Genomic DNA, 20,174 nt, shown 5'->3' with positions numbered 1-20,174 from the left:
TCTACTCTTTGCCCTTCCTCCTTGACTCTGCAGTGTTTTTATGCTGTTTCTTCTCAGCAGGTTTCCCCACTGCCTACTCTCCCTGGGGACTCTGGAAGCTTCCCTCAGGGATCTTCCTGTTTCTTGCAGGCCTTATCTCAGGGCTTCCTATAGGAGCTTGACTTGCTCCCTGTGGTTTTCTCCAGCTTGCCTTCACCAAGTCCTTCCCAGAGAGATGGGAGGCCTCTTGTTCCTCTCTCCAAGGTCTTTTCCTTCACTTAGTTCTAGTCTCTCTCTGTGAAGTTCTCCTTGACCCTTCCACAGCTGGAATCGTTAATTGTAACTGAGTCTGTATAGCGATCAACTGGTCTTAACTGCTAGGTCACAGCCCAAGCTGGGGGTGAAAACACTTAAAGTGCCAGCCAGCCTATGACAACATTCATGTTTCACACAAGAAATTGCATGGTCTGGATGGAATATTTTGTAGGTAGGATCTACTCTGTTGGTATGTATGTACAGGTAATCTAAACATTGTAGTATTTATTTTCATTTTTTTATATACTCAGTAAAATCCTATATTTAAATAAAACCTCAAAATGTGTATAGATCTTTTGACCTTCAAATAACTTTGCAAATATTTGCTAATGCTCACAACATTCTTGTGAGGTAGGCAGAGTATCATATCTCCAGCTTACACATGAGTAAACTGAGGTAAGGAGTTATTTGTCCAAAGCCACAGATTACGTTAGTGTTAAAACTGGGATTAAGATTTAGGATTTCCTTCTGCCTGCTCCTACACTAGGACCTCCAGACCTGAAGAGTGAAATGAAAAACATCATCAGCACATTTTGAACTGGGACAAGATTAAACAGACAGGAATGGTTTGGGGATGAACATCGCTTTCCAGTACTTTCAAATCAATGAGATTATTCATGCAGTAAATTTCTACACATTGTGGACCTCATTCAAAGCCTCCTGAAATCAATGGGAATCTTTCCAATGACACCAATGGGTTTAAGATCAGGCCCTGAAAGGTGGAAAATCAGGCCCCAAATGATTTTTCACTAAGTGCCACAAGTCCATGATGATTCACTTCTTTCCAGACTTTCTTTGAAAGTCTTCATAGGTCCATCATTGAGTAAATGACAATTATAGGTTGGACTGTCTATACAGCAATTCCTCTGGTAAAGCTTCTTGACTGTTAACCCTTGACCTGATCTTGGAAGTTTTATGGGTTTGGGTTTAATTCCTTCGGTAAGCATGTTTAATGGAAGTTATGAAAGCTGTAACAGCAAGTAGAACACATATAATTGGGTTATTAGGCTGAAAACTGGTAGACCCAAGAGATAACTCCAAGTCATGATTCTGCACTCTCATTCTGAAAAGACAAACAAGTAATCACTGCAAGATTTGCAAGATGAGGGCTTGGCGTTAGCAATCTCATTGCTATGCAGTAAATAGGCAGTTAAACCACATTTCGTATAGGAATTATTAAGAAACATGTGACACAATTAGCTTTAAGAATTAGGAGCTTGGCTATGGCCACCCAAAAGGACATATATAGCTAGTAGGCAGGTATCAATCTCATTATAGTCATGGAAATTGGTCAAATATGGTTAGATATCCAATAGGCTACACAGAAGTGAGGTATAAAGAGCTCACTTCAGTTCCCCATTATGGGTTTTGTCAGTTCCCTGAGATAAACTGAAAGAGGGCTGGTGGACTCCACTTACTTTATAGAGACCATTGAAAACAGAGATCGAAGGAAAAGTGTACACAGTGCAGGAGTCTAAGTATGAACAATGCAGAAAACCATTTTACTCTACAGATCTTATACTTATGTATATTAATTTTTCTATTATTTCAGTTACATTTGTCTGTATTAACTAACGCTAATGAAGTTTCTGTGTGTGCTTCACCAAATTTCATCTTCTTAATTGTAAGTGGCCACCTGAAAAAGAACCTATTATCTGTGACAAGTGCACATTGCACCCCAGTAAATAATCTTATAATTGTTTAGGCTACAAACTTATCCAGAAGAGGTATCTTGATTATGTACACCTGAACTAAGACTCACATACCTTCCAACTGCTGACACCTGAGTAACAGTGAGTGTTGGCTACATGCTCAATTGCTTATGCTAGCTCTAAAAATCACAGCCATTGAGCCTGATGCACAGAACCACAGTAAGTCAGTGATTAAAAAACTGGCAACTCCAGAGTTCTTTACAAAAAAGTCTTTTAGAAAGTCTTTGGCCAAGGGATTGAGGACAGTGAATCTTGTGAGACTTTTTTCCTGCATGGGGAGAAATCATCTCAGAAATCATTCAGAAATCTGTTTCTGCTCATATCATTTTAAAAGAAAAATACAGAACTTTGGACAGTCCTGATGAGTATTACCATTTGTACTCCATACAGTAACTATGCATAAAATTAAGTTGTTCCTTACTTACCCTACTACACTTGTGGCTCTGCCAAGGATTGCTCTCTTATCTCTATTCTATACCATATTCTCTCTTCCTTAGTGGGACAGTATTTAATGATAGAGAATATTCATAAGTGTGCCAGGGTCCTGTAAAATGTTGTGACACCCAAAGAGACAGAGTTCTTGTAATAGTGTTCCATCCTGGACCTCAGGGGCGGCTCCAGACCCCAGCATGCCAAGTGCGTGCTTGGGGCGGCATGCCGGGGGGGACGCTCTGCCGGTCGCAGGGAGGGCGGCAGGCAGGATGCCTTCGGTGGAATGCCTGCGGCGGGACCACTGGTCCTGCTGCTCCACCGAAGCCGCGGGACCAGCAGACCCTCCGCAGGCACGCCTGTGGGAGGTCGACTGGAGCCGCAGGACAGCAGAGCGCCCCCCTGCATGTCACCGTGCTTGAGGTGGCGAAATGTCTAGAGCTGCCCCTGCTGGACCTGGCAAGCATTGGATTTGTGGTTAGCAGGCTCCCATGAGAAGACACAGAGAATAATACAATATATGCTTGAAAGAAGCAATCTGCCCACAAAATCCATAGAAAAGATCAAAGGTTCTGATTTTCAGTGAGGTCGTTAAATGGAAATATTGTCAACTATGTGTGACTGTAATTTTCGTATGAATCATCACATTCACACCACACAATATGTGAAGTAAAAAGGGTCCCTCCTATGCTATGACCAGGGCTGGCATCTCTGCATATCTATAACAAACCTCAGTCACAATATCCCAGCCACAGACTATGGTGATCCCTTTCACCTGTTTGTGAATTGTAATGCTCTCTGATACACCGCCCTCCGTCTGCCCCACCCCCACAAAAAAAACCCCAAACAAACAAACAAAAAAATCCACTCACTTGGAAAGTGCTTGAGAAAAAAGACAGCAGGCAGAGAAAACAAACATGAGAACTTAAGCTGTCAAGGAGGAAGGAAACAAGGCAGAGAACAACTACAGCTGAGAATGCAATTTGTAGCACCATGCCAGGGAGGGCCTCAGAATATGGAGGGCCATGTGGAACAGCATAGGCTTAAAGCCACCAATGTATGTGGGATTGTGCTGCATGAAGGTAATTAAGCCCTGGGCCATACCACAACAACATACTAAAAGCATTCATACAACTGGAAGACAGACAGCACCTGACTCTTCTCTCACTTATCCCAGTGTATTGCTATTGACTTCATTGAAGTTAATCCCAATTTATACTAATGAAAATGAGAGAAGAATGAGGCCTCTGGTTATCATTTTTTGAGGTGTTTGCAGCAGCAGAGATTCTAGAATGCATCAGCTTAACCTTGAGTAATACCTGCCAAAGAATCCGAATTAGACTTGACAGCAAGGCTTAGAATTGTAAATCCCTTTCTTGCTGCCATTTTATAGACCTTTTTTCTCTCCTCACTAGAGGTACTATATGTGCTCTGAAGTAGAAATCCACCTGCAGAAGCCATATAAGAGAAGGTCAAATGATTTGATTTTTGGTAAAGTCTGAAAATGGAAATATTGGCAAATGTTTGAATGTAATTTCCGTAAGATCCATCACATCCATGCCATACACTATGTCAGTGATTCCCAAACGTGTTCCGCCACTTGTGCAGGGAAAGCCATTGGCAGGCCAGGCGGGTTTGTGTACCTGCCATGTCTGCAGGGTTGGCCGATTGCGGCTCCCAGTGGCCGTGGTTCACTGCTCCAGGCCAATGGGAGCTGCTGGAAGAGGCGTGGGCCAAGGGACGTACTGGCTGCCGCTTTCAGCAGCTCCCATTGGCCTGGAGCAGTGAATCGCGGCCAGTGGGAGCCGCGATTGGCCAAACCTGCAGACAGGGCAGGTACACAAACCAGCCCGGCCCACCAGGGGCTTTCCCCGCACAAACGGCGGAATGAGTTTGGGAACCACTGCACTATGTAAATGATAAGGGATTTTTTCACTTAACAGAACTCATTAATATCTAGACAACTGCACAATAGTAAAAAGCAATATTCTTGGCTATTTATGCACCCACACAAGTCTGCTCTCTTTTAAAATCCCACATATGCAGTAAGGTTTATTAACTAAATGTAAGGTACAATATAGTGAAAACAACGAACTTCGCCACTCTCTGTCATTTCTCAGGAATCAGACCTTATGAGTAAAATCTACTTGTTTCTTGTCTTAAAGCAACTGGACCAAATTAATCCTTGACTTGACTCAACATTATCTTCAATAATGTTACAGCAGGAATGAATCTTTCTCCTTTGTTCCAGTTTTACAATATTAACTGCCCTCAGCCATTTGCACAATGTTGACCTTGGACAATGCATGGCTGACCTTCTGAGGGTCTCAATTTTAATGGGATTTATTTGTATCCAGCAGCTAGAGGAGTAGGTGCTAGATGCCTGATTCTCCACTGCCTTGTGCTTTGTTTAATCCCTTAGTCCTTGTACTGTAGACCAGGCCTCAGTAAATGAGCAAGGAGCTCAGTGCTGGAACCCCTTATTTTAAGACTCCCTCAAGACTTACTTCAAAGAGGAGCTCAGCTGGTATTTGCCAATCTTTCTTATGCTTAAATCTATTTTGTTGGTAAAACAACAAGAGATTAAAAGCCAGATTCTTAGATTCTCAGCAGCCTGATTGGGTTTGAATTTTCAAATGAGCTCAAAATCCAGTAGCTCCTAGAAAGAACAAGTTACACCTATGAAAATCTGACAATTTCTTTAGGCTGTTAGCTGTTGAGCTCTTTTTAATATATAGCACTATAAGAATTTTACTGCCTTTAAAAAATAAATACTGGATGTTCACAGAGTGTGTTCGTGGGGAAAATTAACATATCCAGTCAGCATCTCCCATACGATATTGCTTAGTTTGATTTTAAAAGTACCTTAATTCCAAAACAATGAAATTAAGCTCAAATTTGATGTTGTGGACTGCTTGTTTTACTTCATATGACTTTTAATTAAAATGGTCTTATAAAATATTGTTTCCCTTACATCAAGCATGCAACACTAAATGATACTTCTAATGAAATTGAAAAATGTAAGCGCTGGGTGATATTGGTAAATCTCTACAACTATTTTTTTTTTAGTTTAATTGGAATTGGAAAACATTTTATTCCTGTGAGCAAACCTTTCTCCAATAGTGATTCAATGTTTTAAAAACTAAGCAATAGGTTTTTTTTAGCCAAAATGAAACTTTTGCTGTTTTGTTTGTATTGTATTTTGCACAGCGCGCTGGGGTCTTGGTCCATGAGTAGGGCTGCTAGGCACTACAGAAATACAAATAAGTAATAATATTACAACTAGAAATATCCAGAAAAGCTAGACTATCATACATGAATGACTAGTATAACTATTATAGAACATAGATTTTAAAACACAGATGCCAAAACTTCAGTGCCTAAATCCATATTTCAGTACTGTTTGGTGTATTTATTTATTTATTTATTTGCATCCAGAAGTGGGAATGCCATAATGCTGAAAGAGAGTATCAAGTGCTGAATAGCTCCCATTGACTTAAAAAGTAGTACGTTTATGATAGCCTTCTAAGTCAATATTTAGGTTCCTGAGTGAGATTTGTACATCTCTATGACAATTTTGTTTTTAGTTAAAAAAACAAAACCCTCTTAAAGTTGGAATTTGTCAGTCAATCTTTTATTCCCGTGTGCTAAACCCAGTGATCCAACAGTGGAGGCCCCTAAATAAGGCTGCAATTCAGCAAATCACTTAAACGTGTTTAAATTTTAAGCATGTGAGTAATCCCACCACTATTCTGTAAAGCATTTTAGCACTTGCTTAACTTTAAGCATGTGCTAAAGTACCATTGAGGGATAAATCATGGTTTGTCACAACTTTTATAAATACAGTTTATAATAAAGTATAAACACTTTTATTCGGGTATCAAGGATTAAAAAGAATACATCTATCACTCAATGAAGAAATATTTTGTTTCTGGCTAGCACATATCTTCCCTAAATATATATTGCAAAGCTGGAACAAAAGAGGGCTTGGGTAGTGGCAATCATGAAAATATAGATGATTTCCCACCTTATTTTTTCACTGAATTTAATAATTAAAAAAAGTCCACTAACTCTAATAATTTGTATGCTCCTTTTTCTACTGCAGATTAATGAAAAATCTAAAACTGCTGTACTGTACATATACACATATGTGAGACCTTGTCATGACAAAAAATGAGGCACTGTATATTTATGCTTTACATGAGGCATGTGTTGTTATGTATTAGAACCTTTGCCTTATAGAAGCCTATAAACTCCTGGATATTATCGTTGGAGATAGATATATCTAAGTGTATTTTCATGGATCACTTCAGAGGTAAAAATTATGACCTTCTTAACATGCAACCACTTGCTGCTTCCATTAGCTGGAGCACTAATCATAAGCCATTTGTTTGTGATTAAAGCTCTTATTAAGCTTAGTTAGAGATTTCAATTGAGCCAATTCTTAAGGACTGAAATGCTACTGTTCACATCCAGCTCAGAGCCTAATGAGGTCACAGTTCAGTTCCTGCTGGACAACAGCTTTCATTAAAAAACCACTATTCATAATTCAATTTAATTGGCTAATATGGTTCATGCTGTTGATGCTGTTAGCTCATAACCTACCACTATCATCCAGCTGTTAAATGTAATTTTGACAATACGGCTTATTTTGTCTTTTGTACATTTTCATACCACAATGTTTATTCACATAAAAATATTGGTTAGAAGCAATGTTATCTGTCTTCTATAATTTAGAGGGTTGTTTTTTTTTATAAATTTAGAGAAAACAGACAAAGAACATGGGAACACGTTTTACTAAGTAAGAATTAAACTGTTTCCTACTAACTTAGGATGACAATTGCCAGCTCTGAATAATGAATCAACATGAGACAAACTTTAATTGTTGCTGTGTAACCATATGGAATTGCCTGCATCAAATGTAATAATTGAAGTATAACGAGGTATAAGAACAATTAACCTACAGATTGGAATGGAAAGTGAGAAGTCGTCACCATATGTAAAAAGATAGCATGACTTACTCCCTGAGAAAACCCATTGATGTATACAAGTTTTCATTGCTGATTGTAAATCAGTGCGGAATTTGACCCATACTGCTTAGAGAGTGGTGACACTCAGAAGATGCATGTGGGAGGAAGTCTGAAGAAGCATCCAGAAACCTAGAAGCTTATCAGAACTGTCTGTCACTTTATTCCCAACCATAGTGACTCAGACAAGAAATCTCTTTGGATCAGACTTTCATATGAGATTTGTAGTGCTTTCAGAATTCAGTCAGGTAGGAAATACCAAAAGAGCTTCTCTTTCAGCATTATGGCATTCCCACTTCTGGATGCAAAGACATGCGCAATGTTTGTAAAGTTATCCTGAAAATTGTAAACATCAGGAGAAAGATCCTCAACAGGTATTAATTAGCATAGGTCCTTTGAAGTAAACAAATTCATGTTGATTTACACCAGCTGGCCAGAACCAGAGCTATGCATAAGCAGACTAAGCAATTTCTTAGGGTCCCAAGCAGCTCAGGGGGTGGGGGTGGCTGTTAATTATTAGTATGTGTTGGGGGAGGAATATTCCTGCTTTGGGCCCCCAATGAGCAAGCACCACCTCTGCAGCTGAGGATCTGATCCCAAGTTTTTGGGTTCATTTTAAGTTTCCCCAAACTTTAGGGTGGTTTCATGTTTTATTGAAATCAATTAGTCTATTCCTGTTACTGACCATTTAAATTATCTGGGTGAGATTCTTCAGCTGGAAAGGATCAGGGAAATAAGTAATTTGAAAATAATATTAAACATATAATTGTCACTGAGAATGGACAACAGTGATTGGATTTTGGAGGAAGGCATACACAAAAGATACAATTTATATTTCAGCAAATATTTTACAGCATTGTGATAGAATTTTATAGGTGAATGCTTGCAGTTGGTGTTCTTTATTCAGTTTCATTTGCTATAATTCACATGGAAAGTTAACTAGTATTTCAGAAGCACTGTAATACAGTGGCTGGCATTCAGGAGTGAGTATCAAAAGACAAGAGGTTCTGAATCAAACTCTGCCATTAACTCTTCATGTGATCTACAACTGGTCACTATGGCTAGATTCGAATTCCTCTACTCAAGTTGAACAGTACCTTATTCCTCAAGGAATCCCACTGATTCCTGGCCTTGGACCTTCTGCATCTGTTTTCCTATCTGTAATATAGAGATAATACATATATATTTTTGTAAAGTGGTCTGAGACTATCAGAGGTCAATAGCAATATGTGGAGTACTAGGTACCACCATGTACAAGTTCAATCAGACCATATATATGCATGTGTAGTATAAGAAAAAAATCAGAAAGTAATGTCATTTTTTGTTCTCAAATCTTCACTTCTTACACTTCAAAGAACAGACCCCATGAAGATGGGTTTATTTCTGATTACTCTTACAGTATGTTATCTAGTTGAACTTCCAGCAATGTATTCATTCCCTCCACCCTTTCTTTGGTTTTTCTGAGTATGTGATAGGGAAGAAAGGAAGCATGCTGATAATGGGAAATCCAATGCACTCAAGCAGAAAGCTTCTCTTCCTCACGCAACTTGGGGTAGGGTGGAAACTGACCTAGCTTTCATTTTCTCTACAATAAATGACACAAAAAGGACTGCTTCAAATATGTCTTTCAGAAGTTTTACCCAACTGCCTTCTTCTATAATAGATTTTTCAAGAAGCCCGAAGGCCCAGATCCTCGAAGTATTTAAGTGTTAAATTCTCATTTAAATCACCTGAAGCTAGGCACCTAAATACCTTTATGGGTCTGGTCCTAAGTGACTTAGCACAGGTCCCACTGAAGTAAAAATGGTTTCCAGTGATGTCAAAGGAACTTAGGGGCTTAATCTGCTTATACAGTTCTGTAAATGGCATTTGGCACCTATCTGCATCTTTTAGGTGCCTAAATACCTCCATAAATCTGGTCCATGGATACTTTTGAAAATCCTATTCTTAAATATTTACATAATAATTTTGAAAATTTTGGCCAATGGTGCTTAAGTATTTTCCAGAATAGACATGGTTACCCAAATCAGCACATAAAAGAACTGAAACTAGTAATCAAGTTGCTACCAGCCAAACCACGCTTCACTCTTTCTGCTATCTTTAAGGAAAAAAAAGAAAAGAAAATTTAAAAATCTACACTAAAAATAATAAAAGCAAAAAAAGACATTATTAAAAAATGGGGATGTCATGTATATATTTTTCATTTCTGTATGGTGATCAGATGTCCCATTTTTAAAGGGACAGTCCCGTATTTAACACAGGCAAATTGTCCTGTATTTTCTGATTCCCGCTTCCTGCATTGGTACTGGCAAGTCCTGCTGCTGGCCAGATCCCTCCTTGCCACCAGCAGTGTTTAGGAGTCCAGTGGGCGATGATGGGAGTGGGTGTGCAAGGCTAGTGGCGGGGCAAAGATGTAGCATGCGGGGCCAGCCGCTCCCCCTGCTGGTTCATCAGAGCAATGCCCGTGCTTGCTCTTGGCCAGCAGTGCCCCTGGCTGCGCGCTGCAGAGGCTGGTGTGTGCAGGCTGGCACCAGGCAGCAGCCAGTTACGCATAGCCTCTGCTGCCCACCCATTGGCCCTTTATGTGCTCCCCTCTCCCTGTTCCAGCTTTGCCCCTTTGCTCCCCCCCAGCCCCACTGCTCCTCCATATCCCTCTCAGCTGGGCACATCCCACTCCCAGAACTATGTGGAGAACCAGCCCCTGCTCGGAGTGCTCAGCTCACCAACAGCCTGGCCCGCAGGCTCCTTCCTTTTCCCCACTGCCTTTAGCTGGGCCAGCACCCTGGGAAAATCCAAGACCCTCCGATCTGGGGTGCTGGCCAAGGGGAGCCAAGCTCTGCATCTTGATACAGGAGAGAAGGAATCACCCCCAACAGTTAAGGAGGGGAAGCCTCGTATCCCTAAGGCTGGGAGGTCTACTGCCACCACTGATAAGAGACGTAGGGTAGTGGTGGTTGGAGACTCTCTGCTGAGGGGGACGGAGACACCCATCTGTCGCCCTGACCGTTCATCCCGGGAGGTATGCTGCCTGCCAGTGGCCCATATCAGAGATGTTACAGAGGCATTGTCAAGGATTATCCGGCCTTCTGACTACTACCCCATGCTACTCATCCATGTGGGCACAAATGATACTGCGAGGTGTGACACTGAGCAGATCAAGAGTGACTACAGGGCTCTGGGAGTACGGGTTAAGGAGTTTGGAGCGCAGGTGGTATTCTCTTCAATTCTTCCTGTTGAAGGTAGGGGCCCGGGCAGAGACAGATGCATCGTGGAGGTGAATGCCTGGCTGCGAAGATGGTGTCGCCAGGAGGGCTTTGGCTTAATTGACCACGGGATGCTATTCGAGGAAGGACTGCTAGGCACAGATGGCATTCACCTTTCAAAGAGGGAAAAGGCCTTATTTGCGCACAGACTGGCTAACCTAGTAAGGAGGGCTTTAAACTAGGTTCGACGGGGACAGGTGAGCAAACCCCACAGGTAAGTGGGGAACAAGACCTGGGAGATGGGTTGGAAACAGGAGGGAGCATGGGCTATAATGGCAGTGAGGAAGGAGGGTCAGGGCAAAGCTGGGAGGCAAGATCAAACCAGTATCTTAGATGCCTATATACAAATGCAAGAAGTATGGGTAATAAGCAGGAAGAACTGGAAGTGCTAATAAATAAATACAACTATGACATTGTTGGCATTACTGAAACTTGGTGGGATAATACACACGACTGGAATGTTGGTGTGGATGGTTATAGTTTGCTTAGGAAGGATAGACAGGGGAAAAAGGGAGGAGGTGTTGCGTTATATATTAAAAATGTACACACTTGGACTGATGTGGAGATGGACATAGGAGACGGAAGTGTTGAGAGTCTCTGGGTTAGGCTAAAAGGGGTAAAAAACACGGGTGATGTCGTGCTGGGAGTCTACTACAGGCCACCTAATCAGGTGGAAGAGGTGGATGAGGCTTTTTTCAAACAACTAACAAAATCATCCAAAGCCCAAGATTTGGTGGTGATGGGGGACTTCAACTATCCAGATATATGTTGGGAAAATAACACCGCGGGGCACAGACTATCCAATAAGTTCCTGGACTGCATTTCAGACAACTTTTTATTTCAGAAAGTTGAAAAAGCTACTAGGGGGGAAGCTGTTCTAGACTTGATTTTAACAAATAGGGAGGAACTTGTTAAGAATTTGAAAGTAGAAGGAAGCTTGGGTGAAAGTGATCTTGAAATCATAGAGTTTGCAATTCTAAGGAAGGGTAGAAGGGAGTACGCAGAATAGAGACAATGGATTTCAGGAAGGCGGATTTTGGTAAGCTCAGAGAGCTGATAGGTAAGGTCCCATGGGAATCAAGACTGAGGGGAAAAACAACTGAGGAGAGTTGGCAGTTTTTCAAAGGGACGCTATTAAGGGCCCAAAAGCAAGCTATTCCGATGGGTAGGAAAGATAGAAAATGTGGCAAAAGACCACCTTGGCTTAACCATGAGATCTTGCGTGACCTACAAAATAAAAAGGCGTCATATAAAAAATAGAAACTAGGTCAGATTACAAAGGATGAATATAGGCAAATAACACAGGAATGCAGAGGCAAGATTAGAAAGGCAAAGGCACAAAATGAACTCAAACTAGCTATGGGAATAAAGGGAAACAAGAAGACTTTTTATCAATACATTAGAAGCAAGAGGAAGACCAAGGACAGGGTAGGCCCACTGCTCAGTGAGGAGGGGGAAACAGTAACGGGAGACTTGGAAATGGCAGAGATGCTTAGTGACTTCTTTGTTTCGGTCTTCACTGAGAAGTCTGAAGGAATGTCTAATATAGTGAATGCTTACGGGAAGAGGGTAGGTTTAGAAGAGAAAATAAGCAAAGAGCAAGTAAAAAATCACTTAGAAAAGTTAGATGCCTGCAAGTCATCAGGGCCTGATGAAATGCATCCTAGAATACTCAAGGAGTTAATAGAAGAGGTATCTGAGCCTCTAGCTATTATCTTTGGGAAATCATGGGAGACAGGGGAGATTCCAGAAGACTGGAAGGGGGCAAATATAGTGCCCATCTATAAAAAGGGAAATAAAAACAACCCAGGAAACTACAAACCAGTTAGTTTAACTTCTGTGCCAGGGAAGATAATGGAGCAGGTAATTAAAGAAATCATCTGCAAACACTTGGAAGGTGGTAAGGTGATAGGGAATAGCCAGCATGGATTTGTAAAGAACAAATCGTGTCAAACCAATCTGATAGCATTCTTTGATAGGATAATGAGCCTTGTGGATAAGGGAGAAGCGGTGGATGTGATATACCTAGACTTTAGTAAGGCATTTGATACGGTCTCGCATGATATTCTTATAGATAAACTACGAAAGTACAATTTAGATGGGGCTACTATAAGGTGGGTGCATAACTGGCTGGATAACCGTACTCAGAGAGTAGTTGTTAATGGCTCCCAATCCTGCTGGAAAGGTATAACAAGTGGGGTTCCGCAGGAGTCTGTTTTGGGACCGGTTCTGTTCAATATCTTCATCAACGATTTAGATGTTGGCATAGAAAGTACGCTTATTAAGTTTGCGGACGATACCAAACTGGGAGGGATTGCAACTGCTTTGGAGGACAGGGTCAAAATTCAAAACGATCTGGACAAATTGGAGAAATGGTCTGAGGTAAACAGGATGAAGTTCAATAAAGATAAATGCAAAGTGCTCCACTTAGGAAGGAACAATCAGTTTCACACATACAGAATGGGAAGAGACTGTCTAGGAAGGAGTATGGCAGAAAGAGATCTAGGGGTCATAGTAGACCACAAGCTTAATATGAGTCAACAGTGTGATACTGTTGCAAAAAAAGCAAACGTGATTCTGGGATGCATTAACAGGTGTGTTGTAAACAAGACACGAGAAGTAATTCTTCCGCTTTACTCTGCGCTGGTTAGGCCTCAACTGGAGTATTGTGTCCAGTTCTGGGCACCGCATTTCAAGAAAGCTGTGGAGAAATTGGAGAGGGTCCAGAGGAGAGCAACAAGAATGATTAAAGGTCTTGAGAACATGACCTATGAAGGAAGGCTGAAGGAATTGGGTTTGTTTAGTTTGGAAAAGAGAAGACTGAGAGGGGACATGATAGCAGTTTTCAGGTATCTAAAAGGGTGTCATCAGGAGGAGGGAGAAAACTTGTTCACCTTAGCCTCCAATGATAGAACAAGAAGCAATGGGCTTAAACTGCAGCAAGGGAGATTTAGGTTGGACAGTAGGAAAACGTTCCTAACTGTCAGGGTAGTTAAACACTGGAATAGATTGCCTAGGGAAGTTGTGGAATCTCCATCTCTGGAGATATTTAAGAGTAGGTTAGATAAATGTCTATTAGGGATGGTCTAGACAGTATTTGGTCCTGCCATGAGGGCAGGGGACTGGACTCGATGACCTCTCGAGGTCCCTTCCAGTCCTTGAGTCTATGAGTCTATGTGCCAAAACCCCATGCAGCACTGGCAGAGGGAAGTCTCTCCACCCCTCCGCTAAGCTCTGGAGTGGCGGGGGTGGGAGAGAAGCAATTTCCAGCTGGTTCACATCCCGACCCTGCAGACTCCACAGCAGCCCTCACAGGCAGGGTTTTAGCACCCTCTTCATCAATCCTTCCCCCCCCCCACATGGGTTCTGCCCCCAGGAAGCATGAGGCTGCTCCATTTCCCCTCACACACCCTGCTGAGCCACCTCTCTGGGTTTGCTTAAGTCTCTGCAATCAGGTTTCCTGGGCCCTGGTGCACAATGCATCCTTAAGGCTTGAGCCCTGTAGCTGTAGCCAAGGTACAGGAGGCAGCTGGGTTACGTCGGTGACCAGCAGCAGCCTGGAGGTGTTAGCTGCCTTTCGACACTTTGCAGGCAGGAAGAAATAATCTGCTTCCAGTCACATGGTGTGGGGTTTGGGAGGGGAAGAAGAGATGAGCTCTGCAAAAGACATGGGCCAGGTCATCCCTTCCCTCCATCTCCCCCGTGGCCGGAAGCAGCTCTTGTTCCTTCCCTGTCACACACTATCAAAAGGCTGCTGCTGGCTACATTCAGGTGTGAACTCTGACAGAAATCTGGGGAGGAGGGCCATGTGAACCTGCGTGCCCCCTTCCCCCACATATTGCCTCGGGACGATGCAGCACTAGGTACCAGGAGAGGCGGGTCCATCCCCGAGGGCCCAGCCAGCCATGAGGGGCAGACCGCACCCAACAGGGAGGGTCCAGTTGGTCAGTTCCTGCCCTCCACCCATGTGAGAGAATGTATGGGTGTCACCTCTCCCCATGTGTGTGTGGGAAGGGAAGGTTAGGGGTGTATGTCACCCCTCCTCATGTGAACCCTGAAGCCTTAAAGATAAGAAGGTAAATAAAAAGAATCCAACTACACAGTATTTTTCTTTTTTATGAGGGCTTAGTCAAACTGATGTTAATTTCAATGTTTGTACTGCATAGTTCTGATTGATTGCCAGTGAAATTGCTTGAGTACAAGGAATTTTTCCTGGTGTTCCATTTTCAGCATAGGGAAATATGGTCACTCGACATTTCTGCCAATGTCAGGAGGTTTTGCAATTAAACCTGGTAGTTTAAAACAGAAAATGAGATAATGAAAAGTTAAAGAACAAAATATCTCTCTCTCTAAGCTTTAGTTAAATTCTCATGTGCCATTACAAAATTAGGGTTACTAATCTGGTACCTACATTTTTATGCTAAAATGATAAGTCACATAAATGTTATTGCTTTTAATAGTCATTCCATTTATGCATTCTTAACTTATCCTTCATTAGCATAGATATAAGTGCCTACTGAACATACTATGCATAATTGAATAGGCATTGCTGTAGTGCAATGAGATAAGTTAGTCATAAAAATTAAGTGTTGTAATGGGGAACTATTTTATTTTTCTTCTCGCCCCAGATCTGCTGGGTAAATTAATAATTTCATTGTTTATTCTTCTTCTCTTTACTTTATATTTGCTACTGACAAATAACAATACTTAGCACTAACACTGCATATTCAACATTACTAGTTCATGCAATAGCACTATGGTGTAGGTAAATATTATTATCCCCATTTCACTGAATAGGAAACAGAAAGATTTCATTTGTTGAGGGGAGGGGAAATCATACGTTTATAAAAATATAGTCTACTGTCCTCATTTAGAAAACAGAAAGAATATAGACAGTTAATCAAATACAGTTGGTTAACTATTATATATTTCAAAAGTAGCATTTAGTAAAGCATATCCATTACCAGAGCCATCACTCATATCAGTAGTGCTGTGTATCACTGAAGATTTGTCTACTTCCAAAAAAGTCAAGCTATGCCATTCCAGTGGTAATATGAAACTGAATGAGTCTCTACATTTTATGTAAATTCCTGGGTATAAATCATTTCCAGACAGTGCCAATCATAGCAATTGTGGACATTAACTACTTAGCACCCAACTCTAGCATCTATTTAAGAGCATTTCTTAAATATTTATACACATTCTACAATGGATTGTGTGAGTAAACACTACTAGCACCGATTCAGAAAAGCCTCATATATAACATGTCAAATGAAGTTACTTGTGATGTCCGCATGAGAGTATAATAAAGTGGCATCAATAACTATTACAATGGAGGTTGGTTGGGTTGTTGATCTGCTGTTCAGATCTGCAGGTGAATTTCTGGCAAAGGCTGTAGACAATATATTTCATACTGTAAAGGTCTGTTGCCTTAGGTGAGAAGTGGAGAGAAAGCAGATACATGTGTTTTCTGTGCTGAGAAAGACAGACCTATAGAGAAGGAGGAGTGACTTGGCAATTATGCTCCAAAACATAAGAGACAAATTAACTACCAGAAGGAAGTACAATAGTAGGAAGTTTTTGGTGTCAACAACTGCCCCTTTATTGGATGGATGGATGGATGCTTTCTAAAATGTTACCCTACATCATATAGTCTTCTAAGTCCCATTTTCTAACGTATCTACATTATTTAGGAGCAGAAGTCCTATTGACGCAGAGAAATAAGTGAGACAGATTCCTAAGTGTTTTAGATGCTTTTGAAAATTTTACCCATAGTGCCTGACACAATCAGGCCTCTAGGTGTGACTAAAATGCAAATATTAAAGAGTGAAATGTGTTGAATTGATATTTTTTATTACTTACAAAGATGTTCTAAAGTAGACTGCAAAGGCATGTATGAACTTGAGTTACAAATTCTAAATTGTTTATTTCCACTTTTTATCATAATGTTCAAGGAAGAAATATAGGAAAACAATATCCTTCAAATTATTTCTATTATGTGGTTTCCCTGTGTACAAACTATTGTCTAGACAAGCTGGGTAGTAATTCTGAAGGTGGTTCTGATGAAAGTGAGCTTATGCAAGCTAGAGATATTGATGACATCCAACACCACTGACCCAAAAATTTCCAGTACCACGAAGACAAAAAAGACTCCCCATATAGTATGACTAAAAGGTAAGTGATTGTTTAGAATTTTATCATTTGGTTCATTTTGTTTCTGCTTTAAGTTCCAGCTGTGACAGTGCTGAAAAGGTTCAGACTGTTTTTTCCAGCTTGAGTTCTTTTCTTGAAGCTTGCTATCTGGATTCTGTGCACAAATTGAACAGTAATGAAAAGTCAGATAGCTCTATCTCTGAAATGTACACAAATTAAAATATACACAAATTAATTTTAGAATATTTGTCTTCAGCTATCTTGCCACTAAAATGTGGCATTATATACACACATACACACACATTCTTAAAAATATGTAATGAGTTTGTTTCAGTTTATCAGCTCCTTCTCTGTTTGTTCTTAAGTTGCATGCTTGAAAATACACAGGACTTTTATAATTTGTCTCTCAGATCCACCTGGTGGATCTTGAGTCTTTTCTTGATCAGCAATTTTGCCCTCTACACATAAAGCAACTCTCCTAGAAGACTTGATCCAAAACCCATTGAAGTCCATGGCAAGACTCATATTGATTCAGTGGCCCTGGTCATGAGCATCTGGGAGCAGTGTGTATTTTTATGCATCTCCTATTGTCAAAAGTGCTTGATTGTGGGTGCCTCAATTTTAGGGGTCCCAACTTAAGATGCTTCAAAGGGGGCCTTATTTTCAGAAAGTGCTGATGATCTTATTTTCAGATGGAAGGCAATCAGCACTTTCTGAAAATAAGGCCCCCTTTAAAGTGTCTCAAGTTGGACCCCCCCCCCAAGAAATGGAGGCACAAAAAATTACTAGGCCCTTCTGAAAATTTAGATCCTTAACATAGATCTGTTGCATTCCTGAGAGATTTTGTGAGAAATCCTGTCTTCAGTTTATCCAAAAGAAGACAGGAATATGTTTGTGTCTGTGTTAATACTATTTACCTTATGTCCAATGATTCTGACAGAAATATTTGTGAGTTTGATGGTGAGGCAATGGAGATTATGCTCTGATGTAAATATATGTGTCTGTTTTCTAAGGAAGGGACTCTGGTCTCTCTGAGGACAGTCTTCAGAGAAGGTGAGATATAGTGAAAGATGGAAATAGATTTCCAGCATGAGGTGAATGTTACTATGGCTTCAGGCACTTACAGCATATAGAATATACAAAGTTACCATCTGTCCTACTGATCATATGAGGAATAGGATAAGATTAGTTTTAATATCTCTTCAGCCAGCAGTTTTCACACTTTTCTACATTGAGACTTTCCATTTTATATTATATATATAAAATAATCTTGCACTTGTAGGAGGTTCCACCATATCTTTTTATTCTATTCCTGGCATTCATCCAGCTACCAGTTCTTCCTTAACTCTTAAATAATATATTTCTATGTATGAGGGAGTGGGGCACATGCCAACAGCACATCTTGACCCTTTCTTTTGTCCAAATTGTGCTTTGTGAGAGCTCCTGTCTGAGGAGAGGAGTATCATTGTCAAAATTGCCAATCCTTTCTGCTTCTCTGTAGATCCACTTCTCCTACTCTTCTCTCCAGTCAAGAATAAATGACAGCCACGGCATCCGATGAGGCTTTGCAAATACTACAGCTATATGAGAAGGAAAAAGTGCTAAACCTCAGCAGGTGATGCAAGGCTGTAGGGTCAGTTTCCTTTCCCTCCTCTTGGAGGAAAGAGAAACAGTTTATGTGGTTCAAGGGGAAGAACAACATTTCTAGAAGGTTCCATCTCAAAATACATGCTCATGGGTAACTGGATGTTGCAAAATATCCATTTCTTATAGAAGAAGACAGGAGCAAGAGCCAGAGAATTCTGGAGTGAAATAGTGAGACTTTCCCATAAGGAATACTTCTGCAAATAGGTCAGATAAGCGAGATCCGCCAGCAGTGTCGCCTCAAAGAACCCTGGTTCTGGTGCTTGTTGCTGGTGAACATGGGAAAACAGCCTTGGAGAAAAAACTAATTTTCCTCTGGGCTTTGATTCCCCAAGATAACTATTTGCATTCCCTGACTGAGATCCAGTATGGTCAACCAACTCCTCATCCCATTTTTACGTGATAATGTGTACATATATTATACACCTGTAAAAATATGGATTGAATGTCACAAGGTGGGAAGGATTAGTGGTGGATTCATTTTTTCCCCCCATATGTATTTGAAGCATGTATTTTTAAGATTTTATAAAAAAAAAAAAAAAAGAGTAATAGCCTGATTTTGGCCAATTGATGTTAGTGGGAGTTCTGCCACTGACCTCTGAGGAGTTATATGGGCCCACTCCTGCGCTCACAGAAGTTAATGGCAAAACTCTTGCTGACTTAATGGTATAGGATCAAGCTTCTGGAGCCTAGACAAGGTTTATTTTATATGAAGATGTCTTGTCATAAACAGATAAGTAAGAGTTAATAGAACAGAAGTACTTCGTATCTCTTTTGCCTGTAAAGGGTTAACAAGTTCAGTGAGCCTGGCTGTCACCTGACCAGAGAACCAATCAGAGGACAGGATACTTTCAAATCCTGAGGGAGGGACCTTTGTGTGTGTGCTGTTAGATTTTGGTTGTTGTTCTCTCTGGGTTCTGAGAGTGACCAGACATGCAACCAGGTTTCTCTCCAATCTCTCTGATACAGGCTCTTACGTACTCAGAATAGTAAGTACTAGGTAGATAAGGCGAGTTAGGCTTATGTTTGTTTTCTTTATTTGCAAATGTGTATTTGGCTGGAAGGAGTTCAAATTTGTATTTTGCTGAAAGGATTTTAATTTGTACTTGTATACTTAGGCTGGGAGGGTATTCCCAGTGTCTATAGCTGAGAGACCCTGTAACATATTCCATCTTAAATTTACAAAGATAATTTTTACTGTTTTTCTTTCTTTAATTAAAAGCTTTTCTTGTTTAAGAACCTGATTGTTTTTTTTATTCTGGTGAGACCCCAGGGGACTGGGTCTGGGTCCACCAGGGAATTGGTGGGGAGAAAGGAAGGAAAGGGGAGAGAAAGGTTAATTTCTCTCTGTGTTAGGATTACTTTCTCTCTCCGGGAGAGTCTGGGAGCGGGAAAGAGAAGGAAGGGGAGAAGGTGAATTTTCCTCTCTGTTTTAAGATTCAAGGAGTTTGAATCACAGTGATCTTCCAGGGTAACCCAGGGAGGGGAAGCCTGGGAGAGGCAACGGTGAGGGAAAGGGTTTACTTTCCTTGTGTTAAGATCCAGAGGGACTGGGTCTTGGGGGTCCCCGGGCAGGGTTTTGGGGGGACCAGAGTGTACCAGGCACTGGAATTCCTGGTTTGTGGCAGCGCTACAAGTACTAAGCTGGTAAT

General features: G+C 41.0%; 1 long non-coding RNA gene across 1 annotated transcript; it reads left to right on the top strand.

Moving 5' to 3' along the window:
* The first annotated feature begins 399 nt into the window (after window positions 1-399).
* Window positions 400-18,588, top strand: LOC127046357 (uncharacterized). Its single transcript, XR_007773011.1, has 3 exons — window positions 400-484; window positions 16,755-16,899; window positions 18,380-18,588. It is a non-coding gene; the product is annotated as an uncharacterized LOC127046357 (long non-coding RNA).
* The last annotated feature ends 1,586 nt before the right edge of the window (window positions 18,589-20,174 follow it).

Source organism: Gopherus flavomarginatus, chromosome 3 (assembly GCF_025201925.1).
Source record: "Gopherus flavomarginatus isolate rGopFla2 chromosome 3, rGopFla2.mat.asm, whole genome shotgun sequence".
NCBI classification, from domain to species: Eukaryota; Metazoa; Chordata; order Testudines; family Testudinidae; genus Gopherus; species Gopherus flavomarginatus.
This window is presented reverse-complemented; position numbering and strand designations above follow the sequence as displayed.